Source organism: Oryctolagus cuniculus, chromosome 9, assembly GCF_051225735.1.
Source record: "Oryctolagus cuniculus isolate XC-2025 breed Fujian yellow rabbit chromosome 9, ASM5122573v1, whole genome shotgun sequence".
Lineage (NCBI taxonomy): Eukaryota > Metazoa > Chordata > Mammalia > Lagomorpha > Leporidae > Oryctolagus > Oryctolagus cuniculus.
The window spans coordinates 79,445,665-79,463,631 of NC_142875.1; the positions used below are offsets into that span (position 1 = coordinate 79,445,665).

A 17,967-nucleotide genomic window follows, 5' to 3' on the forward strand; every position below is an offset into this window, starting at 1 on the left:
TGGTCTGAAAATTTCCCCCAAATTTCATGTATTGGGAACTTAATCTCCAATGCCACAGTGTTAGGAGGTAGGGCCTAATTGGAAGAGATTAGTTCATGAAACCTGCCCTCACGAATGGATTTATGTTGTTATTCTGAAAATGGCTTAGTTGTTGCTAGGTCAGGCTTGTTATAAAAGCAAGCTTGGCCCCCTCTTGCTCATGCATGCCTACTTGCCCTTCTGTCTTCTGCCATGTTATGATGCAGTGTAAAGGCCCTTGCCAGATGCTGGTGCTGTGCTCTTGGACTTCCCAGCCTCCAGCTAAACATGTTACTGATCACCGCAGCTCAGATACAGCAGCACAAGACTAATGAGGACACCTTGCCATCTTACAGTTATAGATCCTCATGTTTAAAGAATCTCGAGGTGATAGCTTTTCATGTAGTACCTATTACATTGTTGTGATATAGGCATAGATGAGTGAGATCTGATAACTTTGCTTTTTATTTCACCTCTTAAGTAAATTTACTTTCAAATTGCTGTGTTTCTTTGTGATTCCAAAATTAATCATGTGTGGAATCCTGTTCTAATTTCTGAGCTGGTTTTGGCTCTAAAACGTGCTGATATTTGGAATTGAGAAATTTCCAACACACATTCACCTCCCACTTTGTAGTCCGGAGTACATCAGGGACGCTCTCCTAGTAAACACATGAGACCCAGGGGAGCCATCTCTGGGCAAGAATCCCCTTCTCAATAATATTTTTGGAATGTGAAAGTTGAAATATGACTGTCAGGGGCAGAGCGAGCAGCCTCATTCTTTATGTACTTTGGTGTGTTCCTAAGTGATATTAAATCAGAGCGTGCAGCCTTTAAAGGTTTTGCATCCTTCTGCTAAAGAACCAGTATGGCTCCCTAGAACTTCTGGGCGTGGGGAGCCAATCAGCCTCACTAGTCCAGGTCTCCTAATTAGAGGCTCAGGGGAATAAAGGGAATCTAATAAGGGATTCCTTTCCTGGAGTTCTTTTCAGAAGCATACTGAGGTGAGTGATCCTGCTAAGGTATGTCCATTATGTCTAAGGTGACCCAGGGATGGCGAGTGCTCTGGTTATTTCCTCCAGGACAACTGGCCTTGCACCAATGCTGTCAAGCTATCGCATCTGGCTCCCTTGTGATCATGGAAATGCCAAGGGACAAAGTGACACCCACTGGCCCTGAGAATGATGTGAATCTGTGACCTTCACCTCATTAGCAGCCTGACCCGACCAATCGGAACAAAGCCTGCCTTTGATTCTGGTAACTCAGATGTGGCTGTGACAGGAGCAGTGACGGCTTCCTTGGTGTGTGTGGCTCTAAGATGAAGCCCTGGTTTTCTTTGAAATGGATTGTCAGTGCAGACATACCAACTTAGGATGTCTTTCACTGTCTTTCTGCCTCTTTGTATCTCTCTAATTAAAATGCCAAAATGGTCAAGCTACTCACTGATCTAAAGGAAATGCCACCAACTTTGCAGTCCTTATTTCCTTTTTTTTTTCTCAGAAATTCATCAAACAGTGCTCACAGACGGACTGAAATCCACTATTTAGAGCTTTAGGAATTATTTTTTTATTTTAATAAATTGACTTTGTTTAAAAAGTCCAGACTTTAAAAAAAATCCAATATTCACCCAGTTTCCACAAATGTTAACATTTTACATAATCTTCATCTAAGGATCCAAACCAATAAATTAACATGATATACTGATATCATACTATTTACTTAATCTACACATCTTATTAAATTTTTTCCAATTGTCTCATTACATCCTATTTCTGATCCAATCCAGGATGACATATCCCATTTAGCTGTTCTGACTTCTTATTTTCATCTAACCTGTGCCAGTTGCTCCATTTTTGTTATTCATGTTCTTGACACTTTTGAAAAATACTAGTTAGTTATTTGGGGAAATGTTCCTCCATTTGGGTTTGTCTGCATTTTCTTTATGATCAAATCTTTGTGTTTTTATCAAGAGTATCCCAACAGGGACGTTGTACATCAATCAGTGCATTCTTTCAGGGATACAGGATGGTGGTACATCTTACTACTTTTTTTTTTGTTTCTTGGACAGGCAAAGTTAGACAGTGAGAGAGAGAGAGACAGAGAGAAATCTTACTACTTTGATGTTAACTTTGATCACTGGGTTAATGTGGTGTCTGCTACTGGGATGGTACTATTGTCCCTTTGTAGTTAACAGGTATACTGTGAAGGGAAATTTCAAGACTATATAAACCTACTGATCCTCATCATATTTATTCATATCTTTTTTTTTGTTTTGCAATAGAAAATGGCATCAGGATCTTGTCCTGTTATTTTAAAGACATAGCACAAAAATCAAAACGCCTATGTGATAATAAAGATTCGTAGGGCATAAGTCCCACTTTGTCATTGTTACTAATGGCTTTATGTTACTGATAACAATTTTGTAGCTTGTGCTTTTTGGCACTTTATTGGGTGAAAAACTATAATACATGATGCACAGCCAAACATACTATTTCAATAATTTACTGGATGAGAGGACTTAAAAACATTAATGGAAATAAAATCAGTAGATAAGCATATTCTGGTACAAAAAATTTTGAAATCCAAGAAGTTTTTTCATAATATGTATTTTTTGGAACTCTTTGAAGATCCCTCATACACTTATTCTATATGCCTGAGTCCAGCCCACTCCTTTTTCCCCTCCTTCTCACCTATAACACTTACTTAGTTCTACTGTATGGCAGGCACAGTATAAAAAGGTGAGGGTGGGGCAGCACCACATCTCATATGCGTGCTGGTTCTAGTCCTGGCTGCTCCTCTTCCAATCCAGCTCTCTGCTGTGGCCTGGGAAAGTAGTGGAAGATGGTCCAGGTGTTTGGGCCCCTGCAGCAGCATGGGAGACTGGGAAGAAGCACCTGGCTCCTGGCTTCAGATCGGCACAGCTCTGGGCAAAGACCTTTCTCTCTGTCTCTCCCTCTCACTGTCTGTAACTCTACCTCTCAAAAAAATAAATAAAATCCCCCTCCCAAAAAAAGGTGAGGGAAACATTGTCTTGATGTCCCAAGTGTAATGCTAGAGGTAGTATAATGGGACCCACTGAGACTGGATACTGGCACTTTGGTTGGCTGATTTGGACTAAGATCTTTTTTTTTTTTTAATTTTTTTTTTAAAATTTTTTGACAGGCAGAGTGGACAGTGAGAGAGAGAGACAGAGAGAAAGGTCTTCCTTTGCCATTGGTTCACCCTCCAATGGCCGCCGCGGCCGGCGCGCTGCAGCCTGCGCACCGCGCTGATCCCATGGCAGGAGCCAGGTACTTATCCTGGTCTCCCATGGGGTGCAGGGCCCAAGTACTTGGGCCATCCTCCACTGCACTCCCTGGCCACAGCAGAGAGCTGGCCCGGAAGAGGGGCAACTGGGACAGAATCCAGCGCCCCGACCGGGACTAGAACCCGGTGTGTTGGCAGCGCCGCCAGGTGGAGGATTAACCTAGTGAGCCGCTGTGCTGGCCGGACTAAGATCTTTTGATCCTGAAACCACAAAGAGAAAAATCAAAGTGTTATAAAGAATTGAGGTGAAATGTGCATAAACAATGAAATCAGACATAAGCAATGCAGTTTATAGCATGTATGTCAAATCTGCCTATCTTGCTTTTGTGATTTATCCTGTGTATAGTTTCTACTAAGGGCAAATAGCTAAAGGATTCCACACACAAAAAAGAAAAAAACAAAATTCATTCAATATAAGTGTTGACCAAGTCAGGATCCTTCCCACAGAGACACTAAAAAGTCCACAACATGGCTGCACGCTGGGAATCAATGCACAGAAAGGAACCAGGAGATGATCTTCTTTGGTCATAGACTAACGGTGGAGACTGGTTCTTTCCTGATTAGTCCCCAGGCATTTGGGAAAGAAGAACCTTCTCATTTAAAAGGTCAGTGAAAGGATCTCATGACCTATAAACTTGGTTGCATTATTAAAGTATGGCAATTTCTAACCAATAAATTATGTGTCTTTCAATGTGATTCAGGTAATTTCTTGAAGTATCTGGCTTCCCAGAATTTAAAAGAATGATTTAAGCATCTTTCCCTGCATTTTCAGTCCATTGTTTTACTTTGAATCTTTTTATTGTGACCAGATACACAAGCACGTCATTATTAATAACAGAAGAGGTCAATCTGCCTTATAAAGTGATGTGTAAAGAGAGTCTGCGTTAGGTACACCAGGGAACTCTCTATGGAGGAAAACATAGAGGAACAGGAAAACATAGTTTAGTATACCTTTAAAAATTTGAATGGAGTAATAATTATTTGTTTAAAAATGACCCGGAGTGTGTTCCTGTTCCAGGTTCTGGCCCTGGTCCAGCTGCAGCCATTGCAGGCACTGTGGAGTGAATCAGAAGAGCTGTCTGCATCTCTGTCTCTCTCTGTATGATGTCTCTCTGCCTCTCAAATAAATTTTAAAAATATGGAGATTCTATGTTATTTTCTGGATTTCTTCTGTCCACATTAGAAAATGGAAAAAAGAGATAATCTTGTTTATTTTACTGTATGGAGCTTCATATCTGTCAGAATATTTGGTGGATAACCATGTGTTTTCTTGACCATTTTATCTCCCTCTACTTTTTTATTTGGATTTAGTTGCCTCCATTATCTGCTTTTATTAGAAGACTCAGTAGACCTGGATTGCAAGTCATAAGAATAATGATGGCTAGCAGAATGGCCATCATCACCAAGGCTTCAGGGTGAAGCTCTGAGTTGCTGTAGATCCCATCCCCCCAGATCCTGACTCCCCCTTGGAAAGCAGGCATGCTTCTTGCTGCTAAGGGGATTAACAGCTGCTAGGTGGGGAGAGGAACCATTTTCCCCTGGTGCTCTCATGTGCTGTGTGCTTGGGAACCCATGTGAAAGACAGCAAACATGCCAGTCATCAGACATTTGCATTTAGTGTTTTCCAAGTCTCTGGGTAGATAATCAAATTGTTAGTTATTGGAAATGTGATAGTCCTCCTAAATGTTTATTAATTATTATTAAACATTATTAAGACTGCCCTATGGGCAGTCTTGCTTGCTCAAAATGAGCCAAAGGCTCTTTATGACATGTTTAATACAAACCAGCATTTATGATAAAGATTAGATGCAATTCAACTCCATTAGTGAAAAAGGCATGCTATTTGTGAATACAATACTCCCATTCAACTGAGATCTGCCTACTTCGCTCTACCCTACCTCTTCCCATCCTATTCTTCTAATGTCTCCTTTGAACATTTTAAAGAAGTGTGACTAATTGGTCTGAAATTCAGCTTTTCCTGCCTGTTTCCTTCAGAAACGCTCTGTACAACTTTCCCCATGTGCTTTGAGACTGCTGTGGAAATGATGGCCAGCAGTTTCCACGTGGAATTACACAAGATGAATGTTAGCATTTTGCCACCCGTTCAATGGCAAAACCAAAAAATATAACCCTGATAGGAACGTGAAAATGCTCCTCCAGTCCTAAACAACTGTACGAGTCCCCCATTTACCCTTCCACCTGTGTCTTGTGAGCCAAACAAGATAGGCTAAGCAGAGTGATGGTTTTGTGTGAAGTAGTGGGGTGGAGGGAGGAGAAAAGCATATGGCTGCTGGTGGGAACCAGCTGTCCTCAGGCTAGGTGATAGGCCTTGGGGTCCTATCACAGCCTCTCTGTATGGTGCCCCAAACAACTGGGAGCAGAGTTAAGTTTTGTGAAACAGCCCCAGGAAGGGAGCTGAGGCAGCAGCTTATCTCGTGTCTTAATGGCAGACTGTCAATGACCTTCACCTTGGCCCCCTGCTTGTAGCTGCCCACACTGAGTCCTCCTACTGGACATCACTGGGCCCACCTTGTTTTGATGCTCACCAGTCCTTTCCCTGATCCAGAACTGGAAGTGGATGATTTTATCTGGAGAAATTTACTTACCAGCTAGATATGATAAGGATTTCCAATTTAATCTTGATGCTGGAGTAGATAAGAATCCAAGCAAGATGAGACAAATGCTTTTGAACCATTCTTGGTAGATAGAATGATGAGTGAATTCAGGGGTGAACTACTGAGAAGTGTGGGCCCTTGGAAAGCCTTTTTGGGATAGAACTATTCTGATATTTTCAATAAACATGCTAAGTGAAAAAATGTTAATTGAACATAAACTATAATCATGGCTCCATAAAATAAATAAGCATTTTTTGCATATTACCATGATTGGAAGGCAACATGATAAGATGTTAAAAATACTATTTCTGCATGGTGGGAATATGAGTGAATTTTATCTTCTTTTCACTTTTTATTCCCCACATTTTCTGCAATAAGCATGAATATCCTTTCATAGTGGAACATAACGAATAAACTAACACATGCATGCATATGCTGAAATATATTATAAAAAGGATTTTAAGTCACAGAAGTTCTACTGACTAGGTTTTTATTTGGAACTTGAAATTCCCATTATAATTTCATTTTTGGTTGAAGTCTTGAGAAAGATCTCATTTTAAAATATAAAATCCCACATAGTAGAGAAACATTAATCCATGATTACCTCAGTACGGAAAATGTAGTATCTGATTTTTCAGCCTGGCTGACTGCAAAGAGTTTCAATCCAAAGATGTGGAGGACTGACAGGTAGGTTGGGAACTTTAGACTTGCCGTGGACACAGATCTGCAGATAAATATCTGAGAGGACAGTCATAGGAAGAGGTTTGGGAGGGCCCAGAAAAATGAGTGGAATGTGGCAACGCAAACTTGTGGTATGCTTTGCTTATGTCTGGTACTACAGGGAACGTCCTCCTTTGTAAACTTTGGCACACCTCTCTGATGGTTTCTTCAGGATAAATCGCTAGCTGCAAACATACTGTATCAAAAAGTATGAGTAATCTAAGGTTTCAGATGGCAAATTTCAGGTACATTCTAGGCATGAAGTGCGCTCTACTACTTACTACCTGCCATCTGGTCCCACAGAATTGCCATGAACCTTCGCACAAAAAGGAAGAGCCAGGTGATAACCAAGACCTCGTTGGTGACTTCTCTGAAGATGACAGCTAAGTTTCCTTTGGTGAATGTTTGGACTTTCAGGAGCACTCACACAGTTGTATGGGAAGTTATTTTGAAATCATTTATTCAGAGCAACAGTTGAAGCTGCCTCAAAGCCATAGAAAACCATGAGCTATCACCAGGGCTCGAACAACCAGCTTTGGGCCCCAGCATGGTTGTAAAGCAAACCTCTTTGTTTACAGCAGTCAAATCCCACTGTCTACTAGGGATCACATTAGCTGAAAATAAGCTCTGGAAGGCTGACAGCTTTAATTGTCATTTAATAGACCCATTTCCTAAACTCCCTAATATCTTGTGTTGATTGTGATTGCCCAGGGTCCCCTGAGTAAATCTCATTTAAATTGATGCTCAATTTGGCTGGGATTGAAGATCTACTGGGTGGCAATTGTGAAACAAAACCAAGTAAAATTCCTTTCATCTTCTGGTGGTTAAAGTACTTGAACTTTAATACTTAAATACAACCCATCTGGAATCCTTAAATGAAAGCTTTAATTCTCAAAGAAAGAACTTGAAGGTCTCTTTGTCTTCCACTGAGGGTTTTAAAAGGCAGTTAGCAATTAATAAATGAGATCATCCGCAAAATAAAATTCTTTTTTAAACCGAACTTTAATAGGCTCGTATCTCAACCTGAGCTTGGTCGTGTTTAGGATGAAAGGATGCTAGTTATTTGTTTGACCTCTGGGAGACTTATAATGACTGGAGGGAAAAAAATTGTAATCTTTCAGCCATTCATGCCTGACAGATTCCTTTCAATGAGTGCATAAATTAACCATGTTAGGCTTTTCGTTAGGGGAAATTCGGAAATGACCAGAAAGTATATAATGGATCAACATTTGCTGGGCCAGTTGTCTTTTTATTCTTCTTTTTCCCCCATTCTCTTTTGGGGTCATCCTAGTTGGATGAAAGGTCTGCATATGTATTCTTCCCGTAAGGCATTCCTCTGGTTTTCTGGGGCTGTCTGCTGAAACAGATGCTGGACACATTTTAAATGGCACATGGTTCTCATGAAACCTTCATATGAGACTGAGGACTGCCACATAAATTAGCAGAGCTCCTTTGAGACCTATTTGAGGATTATGTGCTTTTATTGCTGCAATTTGAGACAGGTTCACTGCAAACATGAGTCACACAGGAGATACTACAGTACACTTTCATCAATAAGCATAAGGCGATTTCTCTAAACTTTTGGAAAATGTGGTCTTTTGGCCATGCCACAGGGTGAGAAATGATGTCCTTAATCCCTCTCATGTTTCAGCCCCCAAGTGCTTGGATACACCAGTTACACCGAAAAGGTCACTGTCAGGTGGAAAAATATTCTGAGGGTTGATGAAGTGGTTTCGTCTCCAAAATTAAGGATTAATAAACTATGCGGATGCTGGAGTTATGGTGTATTGGATAAAGCCTCAATCTGTGACATCAGCATCCCACAGGGGCGACAGTTCAATTCCCGGCTGTTCTGCTTGCAATTGGGCTCCTTGCTAATGACCTGAGAAAGCAGTAGAGGATGACATGGCCCAGCCTGGTCTGTTAAGACCATCTAGAGAGTAAACCAGTGGGTGGAAGACCTTTCTGTCTTCTTCTCCCCCCCCCCCACCTCTGACTTTCAAATAAATAAATGAAAATCTTTAAAAGAACTTAAAAAATAAACTATGTTAAATTGGAATTAGAGGCTATTGTGGCAGTAAAAAGATAAACCAATAGGTAACAACTAATATGAAAAATAAAATGAGTTTATGAGTGGTAGCTCACATTTTTGGTATGTGTATAAATTTTTCTAGTTCTGTATAAACCTCAAAGCAGGAATTGTGATCTGAATATAAAACCAACTGAATTTGCTGTGATGACATTTTCTGCTTTCCTTTTTTGCTGATTGAATAAGAGTCTAATATAGAAGAATGTGTTTCCTTTTTACTTATGTAAATATATAATATAGAAAATAATAATTATAACGTGAATCAAATAATTATGCATTTTTAAAATTTCTTGAAAAAAATAAAACCCTTCATAGAGCCCTATGGTTGAAAAAGGTATCCCGGTTTCTTTTTCTGAAATTCAAAAGCAAGGGCCATGAGCTGGAGCTCTTTGCTCATTTGAAGTAAATTGCCTTGACAGTGCATAAGAGAGAGAAGAGCTCTGAGATAATTGGGTTCAAAACAAGTGTTTGCAGAATGCAGACAGGAAGCTTTTTGTATAGATTAAAAGATGTGTAAATGAATGATTGGGTTAAAGGTTCTATCTGGGCAAGGATACAAATATGGTCATAATTCATTTAGAGGATAAAAGGGGAGAGAATATTGGAATATCAATTCAATAAACACAACTCACTACTGTGTGCAGAGCTGAGCACTTGAGTTGGGCACAGGCTGCAGCAGGCACCACAATGGAAGCCCTGCCTCTATCCCTCGCAGCCCCTTGTAGCTTTAGTGGGTGGTTGCTGGCCACACTGAGGATGTCTGCCTAAGCATCGGGGTCTTTTCACCAGAAGAAGCTCTCTGGCCTCTGGGGTGTCCTGTGTTTATGTACTATGCAGACCTAAAGTTCTGGAAAGTCAAGCAAAGTCTCAGAAGTAACTCTCAAGCCATGAAGGATAGGAGCTGGTGGAAGCCTTAGTACTGTTTCTATGCTATCACCGGATACCACAGGTCGAATAATTTATAGAGAATAAAGCTTTATCAAGTTCATAGCTCTGAAGGCTACTAAGTTCCAGATTTGGTGGTGGCATCTGATGAGAGAGGTCCTTGCTGGTTGGGACTCTGTGGGGTGCTAAGATGTGGGGCATCACACGGTGGGCAGGACACAGAGTCTCTCCTCTTCTTATAAAAGCACAGTCCCATTGGATTAAGGCCCTGCCTTTATGGCTTCACTTAACCTTAATTACCTCCCAAGGTCTCTGTCCCCTCCAAAGACCATGATCAGATTAATTGTTGCCTTCACACCTGTCGCTGTCACTGAGTTTTAGTGTGGACTTTCAAACCGTAGTCGTGGACACTAAAGCCTGACTGAGTCACTCAGGGACGTGGATGTGAGATGCACAGAAGATCCACAGCTGGACGTGGCACCGTTTTCCACCGTGGTAACTCACTCACTAAGGCGCTTGATTTGCTCTCCTCCTGTTGTTGTCTGCCTTTCTCAGAGCTACACTGTGTTTCTGGGATCATTTCCCAAAGAAACTCCTCGGGCCTGGATTATTTCTCAGGCTCTGCTTTTGGGGGGAGAGCTGGTAATCCACACTAAGATATAAGCTGAATGCATGTTTGATGGAGAGAAATTGAGTGATATCTTCATTAGAAAATGCTGATTTTGGAACTACTTTTATGCTGCAGCAGGTTAAACTGCCGCCTGTGGTGCTGGCGTCCTATGTCAGAGTGCAGATTTGAGCCCCGGTGGCTCTGCTTCCAGTCCAACTCCCACCTAATGCATCTGGGAAGGCAATGGAAGATGGGCCACGTGCATGTGCCCCTGCCACCCTTAGGTGAGACTCAGCTGGAATTCGGGGCTCCTGGATTCTGTCTGCATAAGCCCTGACTGTTGCAGCCATTTGAGAGTGAGCCAGTGAATGGACAATTCCCCCCGCCCCCCACCGCCCCGCCTCCATTAGTCTGACTTTCAAATAAATAAATAAATCTAAAATAAAAACCCTGGTCTTATTTGATTTGCATTCAGGAGAACCTGGTTTAATAGGAGATGAGAGTATTTTATGGAAGGAAGTGCAGAAAGATGAAGAGAAATATTTGAGAGAAGTCATGGGATTTACTCACAGCTGTGATATATATTTGATTAAGAGGTTAAAATTAAACATGGTTCTTAGCTTTGAGGATGGTCAGAAGCTTGCATCATTTACAACAATTATAACATAAATAGAAAAACAGTTTTATTCTTAATTGGAAAATCCCACAAAGAATAAGTAAGTCTACTTAGCAGGCGAAGTCCTTGAAACTTCAGGTGTTCAGGCAGGTGTTGTGGCACAGAGGGCTAAGCTACTGCTTGGGATGCCCACATCTTGAACTAGAATGATGATTTGAGTCCTGCCTACTCCACTTCTGATCCAGCTTCCTGATAATGAATCCTGGGAGGCAGCCAATGATGGCTCAATTACTTGGGCCCCTACCACCCATGTGGGAGACCCAAATGGAGTTCCAAGCTCTTGGCTTCAGTCAGCCCCAGCCCTAAGTTTTGTGGACATTGGGGAAATAAATCAGCAGACGGGTGATCTCTCCCTCCTTCTCTCTTTCTCTGTTACTATGCCTTTCAAATACATGAAAATAAAGAAATAAACATTAAAAAAGGATTTCAGGTCTTTTAAATTCTCATATACATTATATTATTTCCAGTAGGGTTGCTGAAAATATTCATTTGCAGATCCACAGTTATAAATTTTTCTCTTCTCGTTAAAGATGTATTTACTGATTTGAAAGGCAGAATTACAGAGACAGAGAGAGAGACAGAGAGAGAGGAAAGAGGGAGAGGGGAGAGAGAGAGGGGTCTTCCATACATTGGTTCACACCTGAAGTAACCACAATGGCCAGAGCTGGGCCAAGTCAAAGCCAGGAGCCTGGAATACCATCCACAAGGATGGCAGGAGCCCAGATGTTTGGGCCATCTTCTGCTGCTTTTCTAGGTGCATTAGTAGGAATGCTGGATCAGAAGTGGTGCAGGGTGGGACATGAACAAGTACTCATATGGGATGCCATTTTGCATGTGATGGCTTAACCTGCTGGCCTCAAGTCTTTCTTCTTTGTAGGAAAAGACAAAGGCAAGCAAATGAGGCAAAGAAATCCCAAAGTTAACTGGGCTAATTGACTCATGGTATGTAATGTGTGTTTTCTGCCTTCTTTAAACATTTAAAGAACCAAACAAAATTGTCTTATTACAGAATACCAGCTTCCATACTTCAAGCTGACAAAGACATGATAGAATTGTTTAGTAACTTTTCAAAAAATGAAAATTTTTTCATTTTATTTGGAAGGGAGGAAAGGAAAGAGAGAGAAAGAAGAGAGGAGAGGAGGGTAAGGGAGGGGAGGGAAGGGGAGGGGAGGGGAGGGGAGAGAAGAGATGAGATGTCTTCCATTTGCTAGCTCACTTCCCAGGTGTGTGCAACAGCCAGAGCTGGTCTAGGCTGAAGTCAGAAGTCAAGTAATCAATCCAGGTCTCCTTACAACCGTTTGGCACAGACCCAAGCACTTGAGCCATCACATGGTGCCTCCCATGATGTACCTTATCAGGAAGCTGCAGTCTGAAGCAGAGGAGCAGGGACTTGAACCAGGCTCTCCAATATGGGATGCAGCTGTGCCAAGTCACATCTTTACTGCTGTGCCAATTATCTGCCATTCTAATTGCTTAGTCTTGTTCATATCTTATTTTAATCTGATCATCTTGGCATTCCATTATGTCCGTTAACCCGCATAGTTTTAAAATTGATGATGCAATCTGGTTCTTATATTTTAAAACTCTTTCCCTTCTTGAGTTTTTTACAAGTTTGTATTCCTATTTTGAATTAATAAGGAGGCGCCTTTCTGGAGCCATCTCAGTGAGTTCACAAGTGGTAGAGGCCAGGTCTGCTTTCAAGCTTATGAGTTGCTTAAGGAGATGACAGGTTTACAACAGTCAAATGGAAGTGATTTTCTCCACCAGTCTCTCACCATCTGATGTGTGGATTTTTTTCAGCTTCCACAGCTGAGGCATTGCTAATTGTTGAATTTACATTAAGAGTGTAAGCTCTGGCAAGCCTGAAATTCATTTTGGCTCATTTCCTCAGCCTTGTTCCACAAATAGTATCTCCAACCCCAAATGCTATGGCCTAAAGAGAAGGATCTTGAACTGTGTCAGGCAGAAATTTGGCCTTTTCCTTACTGTAGAAAGACACTTTCCATAGAATTAAAAAGAATTCTAAAGCTTAGAAAATATTCTCTTGGCAACACCTTTTATGTGTCATCGTAGACAAAATCACTTCACATTCTGCACAGGAGCGGCTGACTTTTTCACATCAGGGCAATTTGGACAGAGAGCGAGTTAGTTCTTATGGGGGAATTTGGATCATTTATTCTACTTTCTTTCAGTTCTAGCAGCAGCTCAGAGAGATGGCTATGTGGGAGGTCAATCTATGTTTAAATCAACTCTGATTCAATAACATAGTCAACGCTTTGTTCAGAATTCATCATGTGGTGATTGCAAAAACAGTTTCCAAGGTAAATGAACATTTTTAAGGGTGAGGAGTGGTTTTTGGAGGTTACTTTTAATAGTAAACAGCATCTCAAGCTGGTGTTTAGACATTTAGCTGATTGTTGAACATTAGCTGAAATCGAGTTCTTCTCACACAGTGTTGCCACGTTAAAAAAAAAAATTTTTTTTTAAATGATCAGACTGACCCTAGCTCTGTTCTCAGCTGGCCAACACATCAGACCACTGTCATGGAGCTGGATTGTGGATAGGTAGACTGTATTGGCTGGGAAAAAAATTGTACTAGTTAAGATCTCTTTCAGCTGTCAAGATTCCATGATCCTATTTATTGAGCCCACCTGTATTAAAGAGACTAACTAGTAGCGATTATAGAAACAATGACTGTTTCTGAGTATGTACTGGGTATTTTACCATGGTTCTGAACCGTAGTTCTTTTTTTTTTTTTTTTTTCTTTTGACAGGCAGAGTGGACAGTGAGAGAGAGAGAGACAGAGAGAAAGGTCTTCCTTTGCCGTTGGTTCACCCTCCAATGGCCGCCATGGCCGGCGCACCGCGCTGATCCGAAGGCAGGAGCCAGGTGCCTCTCATGGTCTTCCATGGGGTGCAGGGCCCAAGTACTTGGGCCATCCTCCACTGCACTCCCTGGCCACAGCAGAGAGCTGGCCTGGAAGAGGGGCAACCGGGACAGAATCCGGTGCCCCGACTGGGACTAGAACTTGGTGTGCTGGCGCTGCTAGGCGGAGGATTAGCCTACTGAGCCGCGGCGCCGGCAAAAAAAAAAAAAAAAAAAAAAAAAAAAAAAAAAAATTTAATAGAGGCCAGCACTGTGGCGTAGTAAGTTAAGCCTCTGTCTGCAGCGCTGGCATCCCATATAGGCTGCAATAGCATCCTGGCTGCTCTGCTTCTGATCCAGCTCCCTGTTGGTGCCCTGGGAAAGCAGTGGAAGATGGTCCAGGTGCATGGGCCCCTGCATGCACATGGGAGATCTGGAGGAGGCTCCTGGCTTCAGTTTAGCCCAGCTCTGGCCATTGCAGCTGTTTGGGTAGTGAACCAACAGGTAGAAGATCTCTGTTTCTCCCTCTATCTGTAACTCTTTCTCTCAAATAAATAAATAAATCCTAAAAAAATTTAATGAACTTTATTTAGAATAGTTTGATTAACATGAAAATTGGACAAATTGGACAAGAAGTTCTTTTATCCTCTCCCCTGCCCCCAGTTTTCTTTTTAAAACAGTATCCAACAGTAATGTAGTACATTTGTTAGAATAATTGAATCCTATGGATACATTTTTAGTAACTAAAGTCTAGAACCTGCATTAAGGTTCACTCTGTATTGTACAGTCCTGGGGTTATTTTTTAAAGATCTATTTTTATTTATTTATTTGACAGGCAGAGTGATACACACAGAGAGAGGGGGAAAGTCAGAGATCTTCCGTCTACCGGTTCATTCCCCAAATGATTGCGAGGACTGGTTCAGGTCCAAGCCACACACAGGAACTCCATCCTGGTTTCTCGTGTAGGTGGCAGAGGCTCAAGTACTTGGGCTATTCTCTGATATATTCCCAGGCAAACTAATAGGGAGCTGGTTGGGAAGTAGAGCAGCCAGAATTTGAACAGATGCTTTGATATGGGATGATGGCATCACAGGTGGTGGCTTAATTCACTGCGCCACAATGCCAACCCCAGTTATGTGGCTTTTGGCAAATGTGCAATGTCACTCATCACCATTAGAAAATAGTTTCACTGCTCTATACATTACCTGTGCTTCACCTATTAATCCTGCTCCCCTTTTACCGGAACTCCTGGCTGCCTTTAATCTTTTTCCTTTCTCCATAGTTTTTCTTTCTCAGAGTTTCATATAATGAAATTATATAGTATACAGCTTTTCAGGCTAAATTATTTCACTTAGCAACAAGATTTCTTTTATATCTCTTTGTAGCTTTGATGGTTTAATGACTTTTTATAAAAGAATTATTTGATTTATTTCACAGGCAGAGTGACAGAAAGAGAGAGAGAGAGAGAAAGAGAGAGAATCTTTCATCTGCTGATTTACTCTCCAGATGGCTGCAATGGCCAGGACTGAGCCAAGACTCCATTCAGATCTCCCATGTGGGAGGGAAATACAATTTTCCACAGGTGTCCAAGGTAAGACATGGAAGCAATAAACTTGTTCTTCAGTAGATAAATGGGTAAATAAGTTGTGGTATATCAGATAATGGAACAGTACACAGGGCTCAGAAGAAAGGAAGTGTCAAACCATAAAAAGACAGAGACAATAAATAGACAAGTAGTTGCCTGGCTTTGGGATGAGTAGACAGAGTACAGAGGACTTTCAGAGAAGTGAAACTATTGTATAAGATACTGCAATGATAGACACATGCCATTTTACCCTTGCCCAGACAAATGTGAACTCCAGTGTATACTAGGGACTTTGATGACTGTGATTGTCTCAATGCAGGTTCATTAAATATAATTTAGTGTACACTATGATTTATTATACTCATTAGTTGTAATTTATTCCAATATTCCACTCCAGTGGGGGATGTTGATAATGAAAAATGCTATGCATGGGTGGGGGTGGAGTATATAGGAAAACTCTGTACCTTCCTCCCAACTTTGCCGTAAACCTCAAGCAGTTCTCAAACAATAAAATATGATTTAAAACACACAGGAAACGACCTGTGTTCCATGTGTGCCACGCTCTCCTCGTTCAGACAGCCATCCCCTTTATTACCTTTCTTGTTCCTTTCCTTTTTGATTCCAACCTACTTTGCCATGTTCTTATTTTCTTAAAGATAAATTTGTGGATCCAAATGTAGAATTTGCTGTTCCTGGCTCCTACCGGAGCCTTCCTAAATTGGATATCAGCTCCCAGAATGGTTTGTGATTTAGCTACCTCTTTCTCTGGGCATTTTATGAGTGCTCTGTCTTAACCAGACTTCACCCATTCCCCTGCGCTACTGGGTCCTTCTCCCTTGCCACAGTGAGGATGTGAGAGAGTCAGGTGAAGTAGAAGGACAGTATTGACCTTGTCAGGACGGGGGAAGCACTTTGTGGGTGCATTTGGCACCTAATAGATCTTTGATTAGTTGGTGAGGAGAAAGCTGGAAAAGAAAAAGATAAAAGTTTTGTTTGTTCATTAAAAGTTAGAGTGATAAGAACCTAAGAGATCATCTAGTGCAGCCGTATTTTATAGGTAAGAAAACTAAGGCCCCAGGTTTCCTGTTCTGTGTAGGAACCCACAGAAAAAAATTTTGCATGCACCAAACACATAATATTCTATGGCAAAACACTTTTGCTTTATTTGTTTTTAGAAGAAACTATTGGTAAATATTTAAATGTTTGATAAATTCTTTTTTAAAGATTTATTTTTTAAGTGTGCAATATTTCCATGGTATAATTTATTAACTTTTATTAAAAAACACACATTCCTTTATATCTAGTTGTATGTTAAAACATAGTGAATAACTTTATGACTTCCTGAAAATATATGTGAGGAAAAACAGACATTTGTCATACCAACAGTAGGTATTAGTTTAAAAAGATAGTTCCAAAAATTTAATAAAATTCCAGCAATGATTATTTCTGAAATGTAAGAGATTTGAAACATAATTATAAAAGGTTAAAAACCAAAAGGATTCACTCTTGCTTTTTAAAAAAAACATCCAGACAGTTTGTCACATCCAGGAAGTTCGGCAAGTGATGGCGGATTTATTTTAATTATATGAAAGGCAGAGTGACAGAGAAAGGGAGAGACAAAGAGAAAAAGATTTTACATCTACTGGATCATTCCCCAAAAAGCCGCACCAGCCAGGGCTGAGCCAGGCTGAAGCGAGGGGCCTGTAACTCCATCCCAGTCTCCCACATGGGTGGCAGGGGCCCAAGTGCTCGGGTCATCTTCCACTACCTTCCCAGTTGCTTTAGTGGAGAACTGGATCAGAAGAGGAGCAGCCAAGACCTGAACTGGCATGCTCCAGCTGTGCTACAATGCCAGACTCAAAATTCTTTCTGTTTTTCATCTTCTAGTAAAATAGTATTCTTGATGTTTAAAATGTAAGGACCACGTGACTACTTTAAATCATGAAAGCAGATTTTTTCCTCTTGAGCAGACTCTACAGGGACTCAACATGGGTGCGTCTTTCAGTTCTTCCCTCTTAGATTTGTTGTCTCCTCTCAGGCTTGGCTTCACCTGAGGTCTTGCAGAAATCAACATTAGTTATTCATTCTTACCCTGGTTTTGGGCAAATTTGCTTCTGGCCCACAGCCAAATTTTGGGGCTCACTGGAGAGAAAAGTTTTTGTCAGATTCTCTTACCGCATCTCTAATATCAAGGTCCGGTGAATCAGGAAAGATTGTGTGTAAAGAAAAAAGCTGTTGGAGAATTCTTGAGGCATCTCTGTCCTGCCCTTGGGCTTTTGAAGGTAGATAGGTATAAATGATGGTCAAATGATTCCAAGGTAGTAAAGTGTTTGCTGTCTTTAGGAGACTCAATAATATGATATATTACATGTAAAGAAATGCTGAGCAGACACAAGTTTGTACTGGAGTAGTGGCAGGTTGTAAAAGATGGAACATGGCATTTAGAATCATATCTCTGCCCCCGCCCCCACCCCCAGCTACATAACCTAATGGCTAAGTGAGCTTGATAATACACTTTCTCTTTTGAAGTTTTGGTTCCTGGTCTATAAAATGAGATCATGTGCGAGGTGAACTGTGCATCCCCCAAATTCATATGTTGAA

The 17,967-nt window shown here is 41.1% G+C and overlaps 1 protein-coding gene and 1 long non-coding RNA gene across 2 annotated transcripts in view; both read left to right on the forward strand.

Moving 5' to 3' along the window:
• LOC149124632 (uncharacterized) overlaps positions 1-4,471 on the forward strand; it is a 334,693-nt gene extending 330,222 nt beyond the window's left edge. Inside the window, exon 7 of the mRNA XM_089303310.1 lies at positions 4,340-4,471. The gene's annotated coding sequence lies outside the window, so the exon portion shown is untranslated. The remainder of the gene's footprint in view (positions 1-4,339) is intronic.
• Positions 1-17,967, forward strand: part of LOC103352084 (uncharacterized) — a 190,686-nt gene that overhangs the window by 12,005 nt on the left and 160,714 nt on the right. The window contains exon 2 of the long non-coding RNA XR_016212939.1: positions 15,219-15,372. This is a non-coding gene — a long non-coding RNA (uncharacterized LOC103352084). The remainder of the gene's footprint in view (positions 1-15,218; positions 15,373-17,967) is intronic.